Source organism: Solanum verrucosum, unplaced genomic scaffold, assembly GCF_900185275.1.
Source record: "Solanum verrucosum unplaced genomic scaffold, falcon-dt-bn FXZP01000182.1, whole genome shotgun sequence".
NCBI lineage: Eukaryota > Viridiplantae > Streptophyta > Magnoliopsida > Solanales > Solanaceae > Solanum > Solanum verrucosum.
In genome coordinates, this window is record NW_026020378.1 from 3035594 (window position 1) to 3054401 (window position 18808).

The 18808-nt window shown below is 40.9% G+C and overlaps 1 pseudogene; it reads left to right on the forward strand.

The window, feature by feature from the left end:
- Positions 1-232: 232 nt before the first annotated feature.
- Positions 233-18017, forward strand: LOC125838885 (uncharacterized; annotated as a pseudogene).
- The last annotated feature ends 791 nt before the right edge of the window (positions 18018-18808 follow it).

The window sequence follows — 18808 nt, forward strand, 5'->3', positions numbered from 1 at the left end:
TAGTTCAAATCTTTATTTAATTTTAGTTCAAATCTTTAGTTAATTGTAAAATGATTCTCAAACTTCACTCAAAAGGACCTCTTAAACATTCCTCTTAACTTTACTTTAATTTGAAATGTAAATTAAGAGATGTGATTAGGATATGCATGATCTCTCAAGGATTAATGAATATTTCAATAGTGAATATCAAGAAGAGAACATAGGTACGATTCGAGGGAACACACACGAAAAGATGGATAAAACGGTAAGGGACTTGGCGACCATGGCGTACTAAGTGGTGGAGGGAGCCAGCCCCCAAACTACTAGCAATATTAGGGGCTGACTGAGTGGCATGGCGCACCAAGACCCAAAGTACTGACCAGTAGTTTGGGCGCTATGGCTAGCGGGACGCCCCATGTGTTGTCTAGAAACCCGATGAATTTTACAGCTCGAATTCAAGTTCTAAGTCATCTAAAATTGAATAATTACCTCCCAACTCTATTTGATTCAAAAACCCAACACAATTTTGATGAAATCCACACAAAATCCACCAAGAAATAACACTCATTCATCAAACCCTCACCTCAAGAACTCAAAAACCTCCATTTTTAATGAACGGGGTTAAAACTCAAGAACTTCTCAAGAATCTCTATATAAACAATCTCATGGATGAATTAGTGAATGAAATTACATGACTGGAGTGAGGGTGAACAAACCCAACACTATGAGAAGCTTACATACCTCGAAAGAACACTTGTTCTCGGCGAAATCATTTGTTCTTGAAAGAACACTTGAAACCCTTCTCTTTTCTTCTCTTGAACTTGCTCTCAAATCCCTAAACATTTTCGGAAAGACTGTCTAAAATATCTTAGAGTCTGATTAGACCCTTAAATTGGGTGTGAAAAACGTCTTAGGCTTAGTGGGGAAAGGAAAAGACCAAAATACTCCTTCAGTTAAACGGATGTAAAGTCTTAGCTAGAGAAGCTTCACTCAAACAGTTATAACTTTTTACTTGGAGCTCGCAATTTAGCAAACTTGACGGTAATGGAAAGAGGACTCAAAGACCTTCGGTTTGATAGACCTCATAGGCCACCTAACTCTTTTCATGCTAAAAGATATGGATGTTTGAAGTTGACCCAAAACTAAAAACTGATCGAAGTCTGAGGTGTTACATAATGTCTCACGAGGCATAAATGTAATTGTTAAAGAGAAAAAAATCATTGACTAGTCAATTCTAATGACAAAACATGCAATTTTATATAATTGGTTCATTAGTATCAGAAAGAAGAAAAATAGTTTCAATATCCAAATATTTATATGTGAAAATATTTATAGGTATTTTTACCCAATCATTTCCCAAAAAGGTTGCAACATCATATAAAAGAAAAGGCACCACATTTGTGTTCACAATAAATAAAAGACTATGAGCGGCCAAAAGTTCTCTGTTGTCACCGGGATTATTCATAAATTTCCTAGTGTTTTCAAGAAAATCTTTTGGCATGATTGCATAAAGCGCTACTACTTCAATTTTGGCGAGACAAAATTGATAAAAAAAAATTGTATCCATTAGCATCATTTAAATAGTTGGTTCCTATGTCATTAAAATAAATGTTGCATATTTCATTGTACTTTTGGAGGGTAACAATTTTTGTTTATTTAGTCAAATTGAAAAAACACATCTGTTAATATTAGAGGAGTAATTTGTGTTTGACCAAGGTTCTAAAAGTGTTGATGGAAGAGGTCATCTCTTTGAGCTATTGAAAAACAAAATTATCAAAATAAAAAAGAAACAAAACATGACCTATAATAGAGTTTTTAGAATTTGAGAAGATAGGAAGCTGACATGTTGTAATGTTGGCGCCTCCCGAAAAATGCCTAAGGAAGTGATATGAACTCCTTATAGACAATCTCATACCACAAAAGAAAAAAAAAATACTGATATTGGAGAAGATTTGTGACTGACTATTAATAGCATCAGGGGTGTGTTTGATATTCGGGTAATAAAGTTGTCTTAAATCTCAGATAATGAGGTTGTCTTAAATCATGTGTATTAAAGAAGATAAGCACAATATGAGTTAAAAATATGGTGAACGAAGTGGGTTAGATTTCTAAATCTCACACAATGACATAAAGAAACTAATTTATTGTTATCTTTATATCATTATGTGAGATTTAAAAAATCTCACCCACTTCTTTCACCATCCTTTTAACTCCTATTTAGGTTATCTTCTTCAATACACAAGATTTAAGACAATCTCATTACCCAAGATTTAAGACAACCACATTACCTCAATATCAAACTCACATTTGATACTAATATTAGTATCACTCACAGTTCTGCTAGATTATCAATACTAGTTGTTCTTTTGACGAACGAGCTCGGTTATAAGAAATTCAAATGACTCTCTTAATCATTTTGTCTGAGCCACCACATTGCGGTTGTTCAACTTCCCTATCTTCTCAAGGTTAGAAAATCCTATTATCTATGTTGTCTCATTCCATTCAGATTATTTCCCGATTTTTATTTTGATAGTTTTGTTTTTCAAAAGTTGCAAAGTTAGTCTCTCCCCGGTAATACTTTTGGAAACTTGGCCAATCACAACTTACTGCTCTAATATTTGTAAATATGTTTTTTTCAAGTTAGACAAATAAAAATTGTTACTCTCCAAAAGTACAATAACATAGGCAATGATTAATTAAATGAACTAAGCAACAATTATTTAAATGATATTTTGACAAATCCATAAGATTTTGCTGATTTTACCCACCCAAGTTAAAGCAGTAGTGCTTTATGCAACCATGCTGAAAAATTTCTGTGAAATCACGAGGAAGTTCATGAATAAGCCGGAGACAACGATGATTTTTTCACAGTCCATACTCTTTTAATTATTGTGAACACAAATGAGATGTTTGCACTTTTGTATGATGATGCAACTTTTTCAGAGATTTAATGGCAACAAATACCTACAAAAAATTTCACATAATAATATTGGAATATTGAAACTATTTATCTTCTTTTGGATACTAATGAGGCAATTATATAAAATAGCATGTTTTGCCATTTGAATGAGTTGTTCTTGAATTCTTTTTAACAATAAATTTTATGCCTCATGAGACATAAGTTCTTCAAAACAACAATCCAAATGAAAGAGATTAGGACGGAAAAAGTAGTTGGTTTTGAAATATATGGGTTGAGTGAGGATATTCTGTTAGACATTTATTACTAATACTATTCTATAAAATTGTATATTAACTTACTAGGCATACATGTGCAACGACCGAAGAACTACTTATAGTAAAACCATCCATAGCAAACCAATTAAAAAAAAGACATTTTCCTATAATAAATAGAGAACAATCACGACAATAGATAGCTATCAATTTAAGAAACTATTTTATTGTTAGCATTATATCATAGTATAAGATTTAAAATATCTCACATGCATTTTTGTCACTACCCAATTTAGGATGATGAGCGGCGCTAAGTGAGAGAATTCCAAAACAAGTCTTAACAAAATTCTACAGAAAATCGGGTAGAGTTTCCTTTATTTTTGGGCTTATCCTAATTTTTCTTGTCTCAAAAATCAACAACACAACTAATAACAACTCTCAAACCAGACATAATACCCATCGATAATTTAATCGCCAACACAAAAATACCAAATCATCTCCAATAATAAAAAGAAGTTCAAGGAAGTCCCATGACTACAAAACGAAGGGATAATCATGACTCTAATAAAGGCAGGGACAAATGGAGCTATTCTAAGATTTTTGAAAGAAAAGAAATCAAAGCCATTCTATAAATATATTTCTACGCGAAGTTACTTGACTCACTAGATTATACTATTTTACACTCTCTAGTTAATGAAATCCTCGTTAATATCAGTTGAGTTCTCTGTAAAAACATTTAGGAAGGAGTGAGACGCTAGCTCAGTTAGTAATAACACTTAACCACAACCATTTTAATGAGGGACAAGTCAAAAAACATGCTAGTTAGATAATCAGAATTATGTAATAAATGTATTTTTAAAGGAAATAATAACCATATTCAATCTTATGTGTCTAATATAAGCAAAATCAATGTAAACATTTAATAGTAAACTCTTAAAAATACTTTCATATCAATCTTATAATTGAGAGGTTTTTAAGAATGAATCAGTTAATCATTGTGAACTCTTCTTTAAGAAGTAACCAATAACAGTGAAATCCTCAAAAGGAGTCAAATATTCATATCAGTACATCCCTACTTGAGGGATATCGGTTACAATACGCAAGTTCTACCTTCCCACTAGCAAGGGCTATATTAGTAATTTTAAGAAAAAAGAATTCTATGATGGTGTGATTTATATTTCGTAAAGTAGACACATTTGTTCACAGAGGTGTATCTAAGGAAGGCCACCGAGTTCATATGAACCTGTAACACCCCAAAAAAAATTTCGAACTAAGACTTGAAACATTCTTCATTGTGAGTAGGATTTTACCGGGGAATTCAAAATTTCTTAAGTGTTAAGTTCACTAGATGTATCACCTTGAGTTCGAAAAAGAACTAAATTGGAAATAGCAAAATCTGAAATTTTGCAAGTTATGCTTAAGTATGAGTTTTGGGTCGACTTCAAACAACCATAAATCCTAGCACATGATGAGTTAGATGTGCTACAAGATACTGTAGGAAAGACCTTTGAATTATCTTTCCAACGACATCGAGTTTTCTAAGTTTCGAGTTCAGATGAGTAAGATATGACCTTTTGAAGTTAGGCTTCCCAGTTAAGGAAAGTTAGCTGGAAATAGTAAGGGGTATTTTGGTCTTTTCCTTACCCAATCAGATTTAATTCATTTTTAGTAATATTTTAGGGGTACAATCTGATTAGGTTCAGTTTTATAATCCTAGTTTACACCTAGGGTTTTAGTTGAGAGTTCAAGAAGAAGAAAAAAATAAGAGAAAAGAGGAGAGGATCAAGCGTTCGTAGAGATTCTTGGGTCTTGTTGCGGATTTTTTGCCATGGGTTTAATCCCTAAGAGGTATGTAAGATTCCATAGTGTTGGTTTAGTTCACCCACACGCCAATTGATATACCGTGAGTTTATGGTATTTCTAATACATTTCACTTACAAGTTGTGTGTGTCTAGGGCCTTTTTATATTGGTTTTTATGTATTCTATCATGTTTTGCAGGAAAGGTGTTCAGGCGCGGAAGTTTAGAGACAGCTGAAGGAAATGCAGAAAAAGGCATCCACGGAGGTCATCTACGGACCGTAGTTCCATTCACGGTCCGTAGGTGATGACCGTAGACCAGCAGGAATGTGTTGAGGATAAATCAGGGAAATCTGACCAAGTGTGGAACCACGGTGCCCATTTACGGTCCGTAGATGGATCTACGGACCGTACTGTTGATCCGTAGGATGAGACTGTGAGGGTTCCAGTACCTGATTTTTGAAGATTCTAAGTATGGAGCTACGGAAGGGATTGACGGACCGTAGATCGATCTACGGTCAGTGCTGTTGGTCCGTCGTTTGCTTCAGCGAAGCTGATTTTTGGATGCCGAAATATTTTCTAAGTCCCGAGTGACGGAAGGGACTTACGGACCATAGATCAATCGACGGTCCGTAAGTCAGTCTCGTGGATCGAAGACGCGTACCTGAACAAAACTTTCCTTAATTTGTTTCCTTTTTTATTTAGGATTTGTTTTCTATAAATAGGACATGTAAACCTCGTTTTTGGGGGTTAGACACTATTATTCTATTGTTGCTGTGTAACTTTGGAGATTAATTTGCAACCCTAGCAATTATTGATTTCCCAAGTTCGTTTTGAAGATTTTGGCTTTGCAATTCAAGTTAATTTTCTGGGTTTACTATTCTCTTTACGTAAGTTCATGATTTCTCCATCTACAATTATGAATTGTGTTCTTGCTAATATGAGTAACTAAATCCACAACTAGGATTGTGGGAACCATGATCGATTAACAAAGTATGAATAGTAAATAAACAATTCTTGACTAGTATTTTGCATGCATTGATAATTCTTTCGTTTAGAAGTCTTTTTAACGGTGGCCAACGTTAGAACTCGCCTTGTTACTACTTGCCGGACCAAGGAGGTAATTAACAAGAAAAGAATTATCAACATAGATTTAGTGTGATACTATCTAATAGGCTAGTGTCGATTGGTGCGAAGTAATAACTAAGCCAAACATCGATTATGATGTCTAATATGAGGTAAAGGTAAGGGTTAGTAAATTATACACACGTAGCCGGACCAAGGTGCGGGGTGAAATTCTCTAGATGCCGGACCAAGGATTTAGAGATACCTAACTTATCACTTTGCATGTAATACACTAGAAGAGGATTGCTATTACTAGAATTACTGCGTTATGAGATTATGGGGAACACGTATACCCTAGTTATTTCTCTTATCTTGATAACAACCAAAGTTGAGTTTAATTATTGATTACAATATTTCGTATTACTATTTGATTTACACAAGCACAACCCCCCTTTTTATTACTTGTTTCTGGAAATAATTTGACTAATCGAATATAATTGTCGGTTAAAAGTAAAGTCTAAACCATTTTCCTCGTGGGATCGATCCCAACCTACAAGTTGGCGCTGCTGCCGGGGGAAATTTTGGCTTTTAGATTTAGTTTTAACTACAATATTGAACGTTAGTCAAATATTTCCTAATTTTATTTTTTTCTTTGATTTTGTCTCTCTCAGGTTCAGACTCTAGTGTATGCCAATTACACGGAGCCAAGGAGAACCACTTACTCCGTACGATCCAGAGTTGAACAGAACTTTGCGAAGAATGAACAATCAAGGACTTCCAGTTCATCCTATCGGAGGAAATCTAGATGAAGCAGTTGAGTTACAGCAGCCAAGAGTAGTTGGTGGAGAAAACCGGGGTCTAGCTGAAAATCAATTGCGAGATGCACTGAGAGTGCATGGTCCACCAGGCCCGCAACACCATGAGAACTATCGGGGCAACGTCGACATAGCAGATTCCGATGGACCCATCATCCTACCTCCTCTACCTCCAGGGCACACATTTGTGGTGACTAGTAGTTTGATGCAGATGCTTACAGCAAGAGGCTTATTTTCAGGATCGCCATCGGAGGATCCACATGCTCACTTAGCCAAGCTCAGGGTGGTTTGCAAAAGTTGTGTAGGCAGACCAGACTTGGATATGAACGTCATTGGGTTACGAGTGTTCCCTCTGTCACTGACAGGCGATGCTGCAGTATGGTTCACTGAGCTTCCTTATAACTCAATTATCACATGGGACCAACTAGCAGAGGTATTTAAAGCAAAGTACTATCCAGTATCTAAGAAGCTCAATCACAAAGATCGGGTCAACAATTTTGTGGCATTACCTGGAGAGTCTGTAAGTAGCTCGTGGGACAGATTCACTGCCTTCGTAAGAAGTGTCCCAAATCACCGTATTGATGATGAGTCACTGAAGGAATATTTCTATCGAGGTCAGGATGATAACAATAAAGCAATACTTGACACTATTGCTGGAGGTTCATATGGTGATTGTACATACGCACAGATTGCTGAAAAATTGGAGAGGATCTCTCGCAATACTAAAGCGTGGAGCACTAGAAGGTCAGATACTGGGAGAAACACATTTGCTGTTCATAATGCTACTGTTAACTTGCAGATGATATTCGTGAGGAGATGGCTCAGATGAGGACAGAGTTAGGGTTAGTATTGAAGCATGTGAGTGGAGGAGCAGAAAAGGTAAATGCTGTAAATTACTTAACTAGAACTCCACCACCAGTTGAGGAGTGTTACTATGAAGAGGACACTTATGCAGTGAATGATCAGACGGGGGGTTTCCGACCAAACGCCCAAGGATCCAACACGGAAAATTGGCGCCAAGGTCGGAACTATGAAAATTACAACCAAGAGGGTCACTATGTCCGAGATGGGAACTTCAATCGTGACAACAACTACAACAGGAACAACTTTGGTAACAGAAACGATCGGGTTGGACCCTATGTTCCCCCTCAAAATCGGGAATCTGGTGCTAGGGAAGTTGGAGGTAATATGACGCGTATTGAAGATATGCTGCAGAAGATGATGAGAAGGTTTGATGCCACTGATGAGAATGTGAAGGAGATGAGAAACGACTTATCTGGTATTGGTCAAAAGGTTGATGCCCATGCAGTGTCAATAAAGCATCTAGAGCAGCAGATGACGCAGTTGTCTACTACAGTGAACCCGCGTCAACCTGGCACTCTTCCTAGCAACACCATCCAGAATCCGAAGAATGATGGGCATTGTATGGCAATTACCACTCGAGGAGGCAAGCAAACCGTAGATCCACCTATGCCGTATATGGTAGAAGTTGAGAATAAAAAGAAGATGATGTGGTGAAAGTTAGAGAGGAGTCAGAGGTTGTGACAGAACAAGAAGTGGAGGTACCTCAGAAAGTGGTTCCCATACCTAGACCTCCACCACCTTTTCCTCAAAGGTTAGTGAAGAAGACTGAAGATGGGAAATATCGCAGATTTATCACTATGTTGAAGCAGCTTTCTATCAATGTCCCTTTGATAGAAGCCTTGGAGCAAATGCCTGGATATGCAAAATTCATGAAAGATATGGTGACAAAGAAAAGGTCTGTGAGTTTTGAAGATGATGATAGATTGCAGCATTGTAGTGCTATTGCTACAAGATCTCTGGTGCAGAAGAAGGAAGACCCTGGTGCTTTCACGATCCCATGTACTATAGGGTTATTACACTTTGCTAAGGCATTGTGTGATCTTGGTGCTAGCATCAACCTCATGCCTTTATCTATTTACAAGAAGTTGGGTCTAGGGGATCCAAAGCCCACAGCGATGCGGTTACTGATGGCTGATCGGACTGTGAAGAGGCCCATAGGTGTGCTCCATGATGTTCTAGTGAAAGTAGAGTCTTTCATCTTTCCGGCGGATTTTGTGATCCTTGACTGTGAGGTTGATTTTGAGGTTCCCATCATCCTTGGGAGACCATTCCTTGCCACAGGGCGTGCGTTAGTTGATATGGAAAAAGGACAGATGAAGTTCAGACTGAACAATGAAGAAGCAACTTTCAATATCTGTAGATCCATGAAGCAGAATGGTGAGCTACAAACAGTATCTGCTATAACTTACAGAGTGGAGAGTGGGTCAGAAGTGCAAATTGAAGAGCGATTAGGTGTTGAGGCACTAGCAGCAGTCATGATGAATTTTGATAGTGATGGTATTGAAGAATATGATGAGTTGGTAGCCGCACTTGATAAGGGTGAATACCGCTCCAAACCAAAGAAGTGTGAGCTAGACATGAAGAATCGCGAGTCCCCACCCACAAGACCATCAATTGTGGAGGCACCGAAATTGGAGCTTAAAGCTCTACCACCACACTTGAGGTATGTATATTTAGGCGAAAAGAATACTTTGCCGGTCATCATTGCAGCAGATTTGAATGCAAGGCAAGTAGAGTGTTTGGTGACTGTATTAAAGAAGTTCAAGCGAGCGATTGGGTGGACTATTGCAGATATTATTGGGATTCCCCCCGGTATCTGTTCTCACAAAATCCAACTCATGCCAGATCATAAGCCCAGTGTTGAGCACCAGAGAAGATTAAATCCACCTATGCAAGAGGTAGTCAAAAAGGAGATCATCAAGTGGCTGGATGCGGGAGTTATTTACCCCATCTCAGATAGTAATTGGGTGTGTCCTGTGCAATGTGTACCAAAAAAGGTGGTATGACTGTGGTTCCAAATGAAAGAAATGAGCTTGTTCCAATGAGGCCTGTCACTGGATGGAGAGTTTGCATGGATTACCGGAAGTTGAATGCGTGGACTGAGAAAGACCACTTCCCTATGCCATTCATGGATCAGATGTTAGATAGACTTGCAGGCAAGGGATGGTATTGTTTTCTCGATGGGTATTCGGGCTACAATCAAATTTCTATAGCTCCAGAAGATCAAGAGAAAACCACCTTCACTTGCCCATATGGGACTTTTGCGTTCAAACGAATGCCATTCGGATTGTGCAATGCTCCAGCGACCTTCCAGAGATGTATGATGTCTATATTTTCTGATATGGTGGAGGACACTATTGAGGTGTTCATGGATGATTTTTCAGTGGTAGGTGATTCGTTTGATCACTGTCTAAAACATCTGGCCGAGGTGCTCAAAAGATGTGAAGACTGCAACTTGGTGCTGAATTGGGAAAAATGTCATTTCATGGTAAAAGAAGGTATAGTGTTGGGTCATCGAATTTCAGAGAAAGGTATTGAGGTTGATAGAGCTAAAGTCGAAGTAATAGAAAAGCTTCCACCACCTATCTCTGTAAAAGGTGTTAGAAGTTTTCTTGGGCATGCAGGTTTCTATAGGAGATTTATCAAAGATTTCTCAAAAATTGCACATCCCTTGTGCAAACTGCTCGAGAAGGAGAATAAGTTTTGCTTTGATGATGCTTGTCTTAGAGCATTTGGAGAGTTGAAGGAAAAGTTGATTACAGCACCTATCATTATTTCACCAGATTGGGAACAACCGTTTGAGGTAATGTGTGATGCGAGTGGAGTGGCGCTTGGTGTGGTATTGGGTCAAAGGCGTGAGAAAATTCTTCATCCTATTTACTATGCTAGCAAAGCTCTGAATGTGGCCCAGAAGAATTATACAGTGATCGAACAAGAACTTCTTGCAGTGGTTTTTGCATTCGAAAAGTTTCGTTCCTACTTGCTTGGTACTAAGGTCATCGTGCATACTGACCATTCTGCATTGAGATATTTGATGGCGAAAAAGGATGCAAAACCACGATTGATCAGATGGGTATTGTTGTTGCAAGAGTTTGATTTTGTGGTAAAAGATAGAAAGGGAACCGAAAATCAAGTTGCCGACCACTTGTCCAGATTAGAGGAAGAGGCCATGCTAAAGCTTGGAGATAGGGCTGAAATTAATGATGCGTTTCCAGATGAACAGGTATTGGCTGCTTCTCATGATTTGATTCATTGGTTCGCAGACTTTGCTAATTATTTGGCAAGCGACATTGTGCCACCCGATTTGTCTTTTCACCAAAGAAAGAAATTTATGCATGATGTGAAGAAATTCTTTTGGGACGAACCTTATTTGTATCGTAGTTGTGCTGATGGGATTATTCGTCGCTGTGTGTCTGAGGTTGAAATGCTGAGTGTACTTGAAGCATGTCATTCATCACCTGTTGGTGGGCATCATAGTGGAATTCGGACTGCATATAAGATTTTGCAGTGTGGGTACTACTGGCCTACCATCCACCAAGATGCTCATGATTTCGCCAAGTCTTGTGATCGGTGCCAAAGAGATGGAGGAATTTCAAAGAGACAAGAGCTCCCTATGAATCCCATATTGGTGATCGAATTGTTTGATATATGGGGCATTGATTTCATGGGGCCATTTGTGAGTTCATATGGGATGAAGTATATTCTGGTCGCGGTTGATTATGTATCGAAGTGGGTAGAAGCTGTAGCACTCCCCAACAACGAAGGTAAAAGTGTCACCGCATTCTTGAAAAAGAATATCTTCTCCAGATTTGGTACACCAAGGGCTATTATTAGCGATGGAGGCTCTCACTTTTGTAACAAGTTGTTCAAAACACTACTTGAGAAGTATGGTGTCCGTCACAATGTAGCCACTCCTTATCATCCACAGACTAGCGGTCAAGTTGAGGTGTCCAACAGAGAAATAAAGCAATATTGGCGAAGACTGTGAACGCCAATCGAACTGATTGGTCAAGGAAGCTTGATGATGCTCTATGGGCATATCGCACTGCATACAAGACCCCCATAGGTATGTCGCCTTACCAACTTGTATATGGGAAATCTTGTCATTTACCAGTAGAGTTAGAACACAAAGCAATGTGGGCAATGAAGAAGTTAAATTTGGATTGGGGCACTGCATCTAATCAAAGGTTGAACGACTTGAACGTGCTTGATGAGTTTCGCCTAAAAGCGTATGAAAGTTCAGCCTTATACAAAGAGAAGATGAAGAGGTATCATGATCAAAGAATTGAAAAGCGAGAATTTGTGGTTGGCGATCGTGTGCTGCTATTCAACTCTAGGTTGCGCTTGTTTCCAGGCAAACTCAAGTCCAAGTGGACTGGGCCATTTTTGCTCACAAAAGTGCTCTCGCATGGAGCGGTTGAGCTTGAAAATAAGGATGGAACAAGGTTTGTGGTGAACGGGCAAAGGATAAAGATCTATCTGGGAAATGCTGAAACTGTGCAAGAAGTGATTGAGGTCTGCAATCTTGATGAAGTTTGAATAATCAAGATACCTGCGTCGTGCCGCGACGTTAAATCAAGCGCTGCTTGGGAGGCAACCCAAGATGTAAAATCTAGCCAACAATAGGGTTCTGTTTTACATTATGTAGTTAGCTTTCTTCGATTACTTGCAAATTTTTTTGTAGCAATGTAGGTAGGGGTTTCAGTATTTTTAGTTCTTAGTGTTGGCTAGAAGTAATATAGGGTCCGTGTCTAAAAAGTGTCCAGAAAATGTAAAAAAATAGCCGATTGGTTGCTTCATGTGCAGGTACAAAATGCAAGAAATCTGCAGAAAATGGTCTGGTGCAGAGGTCTACGGACCCCATCGACGGTCCGTCGTTTGATCTACGGACCGTCAATGGTATCCGTAGATCCCAGGTAAGTCCCTAACATTGTCTTAGTATAATTGAGATCTACGGTCCTGATCTACGGACCGTAGATCGACTCACGGACCGTAGACGGGGTCTCGTGAGTCCACACCTTACAGTTGACTGACCCGACCCGGACCCCCATTACTTAAAACACCCATTGTTTCAAATCATTCCCCTTCCCTCCATTACTCCCACAACCGTTTCTCCCACTCTTTAAACTCCCCAAATCACTCTATAACCACCACAAAATATCCTCCCTTCCATATATTCCCTAAACCCTTTTCATACCATAATCAACCCACTCCATAATCTGATAAAAAGAGTCCGGTGTTTGGTCAGTGACGAAAAGGTGAATCCTTGGTCGTGCTAAATCATAGTACCATCACGCAATCACCCCACTCCTTGTTGCTTGTAAGGTAATAGACTTTCTCTTCACTTTGAATTTCAATTCATAGCTTGAATATAGAGAGTCGGGAGTGGGTCTTAACCTTGGGTAATTGTTAGATGATATTGCATGATAAATTTGAGTAGTACAATGCCCTTGGAATGATAGATAGTGATTGTGTAGCTTTAATTGTGATGTGAACTTATGTATTCATAAATACTATATGCTAGTTTCGACTTAGGGTTCCACATCTAGTCTAAATTGTTGGGTATAATAATCGGTAGGAATCTTAGGAATGACGAACTAGCATGTTTCAATGGTGTATATGCATAACTAGGTTGTGTTAATGTTGAAACCAAATGCCAAAAATGTATGATACCTGGCACTGATTGCTTCCACGATACCCCGTCTACGGACCGTAGATCAATCTACGGACCGTAGATGGGGTTCGTCATTTGATGCACCTGCAAATTTTCACCAAGTGTAAAATCACGGATGTGGACTACGGTCCGTAGATCCATCTACGGACCGTTCTGCACTTCCGTGGTTTTCATCTGCGACCTATATTCCAGGCACCCTGATCCACGGAAGAGATCCACGGACCGTAGATCAGTCTACGGACCGTAGATCTCCTCCGTGGATGACTTCTGTAGCATCTGTCAAAATAATTTTTTGGACATAGTTTGGGTCGTTACCAACTCTACATGAGTTCTTTTGCTGCATATGGTTAGTTTTGGCACTAATGACGTTCCTGCAGGTACGATGGCACCCAAGAAGATGGTCACCTACTCGAAACGGGGCAAGTCCAAATCGGTTGCCCCTAGCTTCCGGTTAATTGATGAGGACACCGAGAACGACTCTGACCCCGCATATGTGCCTCTAAACCCTAGGGCCTCTCGCGCAGCACCCAGGAGCACCCCCCGGAAGGTGATCCCCGACGTAGTCACTGTCTCCCAGTCTGATGAGGAGCACACACTGATCGGGTCACCAACTGGGGCTGCTTCCAGTTCAGAGGGTCCTATGTCCGGCTCCGAATCTATTCATGCATCAGGCTCCCACTCATCACAATCAGAGTCGGTCCATGCTACAGGTTCCAACGCCAAATCGTCCACAGGGTCTGGAGAAAATGACCAAGCAGCCTCGTCTGATGAGGCAACTAGTTCAGAGGCCATTCCTGCACCAAGGAATGATGAACCCGCTCCGGTAGCAGGGGAGCTGAATAGGTGGTGTGTCGAGGGTCAATGGCAGATCTATCGGGATGCAAAGATGGTGAATGACAAACAGAAAATGGCCCGATTAGTACAAGAGGAGCGCAGAGTCCTCACGGGGAGCTTGCATACTGTGCCAGACATTCACCGGCTTTTCAAACTTCACAAGTGTGACTGGATGGCTCGAGACCCAGGGACGTATAGCGAGGAGATTGTCCGGGAGTTCTATGCTTCCTATGCTGCCACTCTCCGCGGGTCCATTTCCAAGCGGTCAAAGCCACTAGCGCAGGCCCCGCTCACTTCCACCTTGGTTCGAGGGTGTCCAGTAGATATATCACCCGCCACCATTAGCCGGTTTCTCTATGGTCCTACCACAGGCCACTCTTGGTCTCCTAACACGTCGGAATTTGATTACCGCTGGGACATCGTGCGGAGTGGCACTTTCCAGAGGAATACTGAGCAGCGAGAGGCTGTGATACTATGGCTGGCCAGGTACATTGCTGCAGATGGCGAGCGTGCAGAATGGGTCGCTAATCCACGGTTGGGCATCCGGAGGGCCACATTGAACTTCGTAGCAAAATTCTTCTGGCTATTAGTACGCAACCGCGTGTCGCCCACAAAAGCCGACAATCAGGTCACTTGGGACAGAGCTGTGATGGTTGCTGCATTGGTGGCGGGAGTAGAGATCGACTTTGCCAAAATGCTGCTGGCAGAGATCCACGAAAGAGCTTTCAGGACCTCAACTACTTACCCTTTCCCCTGTCTGATATTTCACTTGTGCAGGGACTCTGGAGTGCCGATCTGGCATTGTGACAGGCTAGTCCACCCTACAGGGGCATTGGACATCGGCCTTATTCGGGATGACGCGAATGTGGCAGCACCTCGCAGAGAGCCCCAGATTGAGGTACCCCCCTTGAGCTCCGATCTTGCAGACGCTGTGGGGCAGGCACAGGGCGGTGACCCCATTATCCCAGACCACACCGATACTGTCCCAGGCTCCTCTTCTCAGGCAGCGAGTGTGGCTCCTAGTTCTTCCCGGTCCACACCACAGTTAGGAGCGACGGTTGTCCCTATGGCCAGAGTACAAAAGTTAGAGGCGCAGATGGCCACACTACTACATCACATCCAGCCTTGGATGCAAAAGTCGATTGCCGAGTCCGAGGCTAGATTGGAGCGCCGGATGGAAGGGATGATGGACCGTAAGGTCCTGGCGGTTAATAAGCGACTTGACGCCTTTGAGTTGCGAGTACTTGAGCGATCAGTTCCGGCCACAGACTTATCTGCTTTGCAGGCTGACATAGCCAGCCTCCGGACTGATGTGGATGCCATTCTTGCTGCACCTTCAGTTGAGACTCAGGCTGCGCCGACTGCACTGGCTGATGATACAGTGCTAGATGCCCTATTCAGTGGCATCGCCGAGGAGGGGCCTGCACCGACACATGCCAAGGGCAAGCGGCACCGCTCTCATCGAACAGAGGAAGAAAAAGCGCAGAAAAGACAGCGTCGGCAGGAGAAGGAGGCTAGAAGGGCCTCGATTGCAGATGAAGAGTCGCGCCAGCAGAGGGTGCGTGAGAGAGCTGCAGGGGCATCAAGCTCTGCCCCAGTTACAGAGGTTCAGCCTATTGTGAGGGGCGCTGTGAGCACCACTGATGGTGCGGAGCAAGTGATAGCGAGCACTACTGAGAGTGCTAGGATTGTTGAGGTGGGCACTACTGAGGGTGCTCCCACTGATGTTCCAGAGGGCTCCGGGAAACCGGACCCCCCTGTGTGTTGATGATTCGCCGGCGCTTTGCGCCACAGGTTTGCTTCACCCAAATCCATTTTCTTTTACTGCTTATGTATGCATTGTGGACAATCGCATCTATCTTTGTTGGGGGTGGGGTAAATGGATTGTGAGTGATAGGGTAAAGACTGAGTAACCCAAACTCATGAATCCTCTCTTGGGGTTTTCTTGCCTGTGTTCTTTTCCCCCAAGTGACTGTTTAATTTTTTTGTTGAACCGGCATGTCTTAGGAGTGTGTGTATAGAAGCATGATACAGAATGAAGCATGATGGCTTAGAAAAATGATACCCGTCAGATTCTGGGTTGTATGCTAGAAGTAGACTACGAATTGTTGATTGTGTTGGCTCTGAACATGACATAGTAACAATCGACTTGATTGCATGACTAAACCTGAAACTTGAACTGGGTAATCTGATAATCTGATAATGAAACTTGTGCCAAGAGTGGGTGAGAATCATTGACTGTTCAACAGTTTTGTGCAAAACTAGAACTTGCCCGGTTAGTCCTGCTAAGACAATTCAATCCAGAGGATAGGAAGTGATCATAGGCCGTTGTTCTGAAAAATCCATAAAGTGCCTAGAAGGATCAACCAAATGAAATAACTGTTCCCTTTGATCCCACTTTGAGCCTAAAAATAAATCATTTCTTTCTAAAACCCCGAACTCACTTTCCCATAATCTACTATGTTGGCCCCGGTCCCTCCTTGGACATGTGCACTTTGACTTAGGCCAAAAGCCTAAGTTGAGGGTGGCTAATGTAAAAAGTAACTTCAATCTTGGTCCTGACTTGACATCGGGTATTGTGAACCTCAACTAACGGAAAATCCATAAGTTGAGGGTGGCTATGCAAGAGGAAACTGAAAGAAAAATGGGGATGAAAAGAGTGAAAAAAAAAAAAAAAATAAAAAAAAAAAATAAAAAAATGAAAAATAAATAAATAAATTTGGGGGAAACGTAAGGAAAGGATGTGAATTATTCAAAGAGAAAGGAGCAATTAAAAGGAATTGAGCTTCAAAGTTTAAAGTCATTTCCGTGATTGAAGAAAATCAAAGGAAAGCGGTAAAGCAATAACATGACAAGGAGGGCAGAAAGTCACTAAACAGTACCCAAATGTACCACACCTGACCCTGAGCCTACGTTACAAGCCAATAAAGTCCTATAGTGATCCTGGAGTCTAGTTTGAAAAGTCTGAGCAGTGAAAATAAGGGCAAGCTTATGGCAGTAAGCACAAACTGTATTTGAAATTACTTCTGAGCGTGAGTGTTGAATAAATCCTTGTACCATGAATGAAATCGAATTTTTTTACTAAAAGAGGATTTCGTTTGAAGTAAGGGCACTAGTTCCATTGTTGGAAAGTTGGTATCTGGGTGACAGTGAGAAGGTGTCTGTTGTGTGTTAGTTGGTTGGTCTGTGTCATGATGGGATCCACATGAGTTGGCTTATCGAGTCTAAAAGAACGAATGTGCACCCGAACAATGAGGAGGTTGAGAGCCATGTGATTGCTTGAGTTAGAAATTCTTGCTTCTATACAAGTGTCGTTTAGAGTTCTAGTGCGTCGCTTGAGGACAAACAACGAATTTAAGTTGAGGGTGTTGATATACCGTGAGTTTACGGTATTTCTAATACATTTCACTTACAAGTTGTGTGTGTCTAGGGCCTTTTTATATTGGTTTTTATGTATTCTATCATGTTTTGCAGGAAAGGTGTTCAGGCGCGGAAGTTTAGAGACAGCTGAAGGAAATGCAGAAAAAGGCATCCACGGAGGTCATCTACGGACCGTAGTTCCATTCACGGTCCGTAGGTGATGACCGTAGACCAGCAGGAATGTGTTGAGGACAAATCAGGGAAATCTGACCAAGTGTGGAACCACGGTGCCCATTTACGGTCCGTAGATGGATCTACGGACCGTACTGTTGATCCGTAGGATGAGACTGTGAGGGTTCCAGTACCTGATTTTTGAAGATTCTAAGTATGGAGCTACGGAAGGGATTGACGGACCGTAGATCGATCTACGGTCCGTGCTGTTGGTCCGTCGTTTGCTTCAGAGAAGCTGATTTTTGGATGCCGAAATATTTTCTAAGTCCCGAGTGACGGAAGGGACTTACGGACCGTAGATCAATCGACGGTCCGTAAGTCAGTCTCGTGGATCGAAGACGCGTACCTGAACAAAACTTTCCTTAATTTGTTTCCTTTTTTATTTAGGATTTGTTTTCTATAAATAGGACATGTAAACCTCGTTTTTGGGGGTTAGACACTATTATTCTATTTTTGCTGTGTAACTTTGGAGATTAATTTGCAACCCTAGCAATTATTGATTTCCCAAGTTCGTTTTGAAGATTTTGGCTTTGCAATTCAAGTTAATTTTCTGGGTTTACTATTCTCTTTACGTAAGTTCATGATTTCTCCATCTACAATTATGAATTGTGTTCTTGCTAATATGAGTAACTAAATCCACAACTAGGGTTGTGGGAACCATGATCAATTAACAAAGTATGAATAGTAAATAAGCAATTCTTGACTAGTATTTTGCATGCATTGATAATTCTTTCGTTTAGAAGTCTTTTTAACGGTGGCCAACGTTAGAACTCGCCTTGTTACTACTTGCCGGACCAAGGAGGTAATTAACAAGAAAAGAATTATCAACATAGATTTAGTGTGATACTATCTAATAGGCTAGTGTCGATTGGTGCGAAGTAATAACTAAGCCAAACATCGATTATGATGTCTAATATGAGGTAAAGGTAAGGGTTAGTAAATTATACACACGTAGCCGGACCAAGGTGCGGGGTGAAATTCTCTAGATGCCGGACCAAGGATTTAGAGATACCTAAC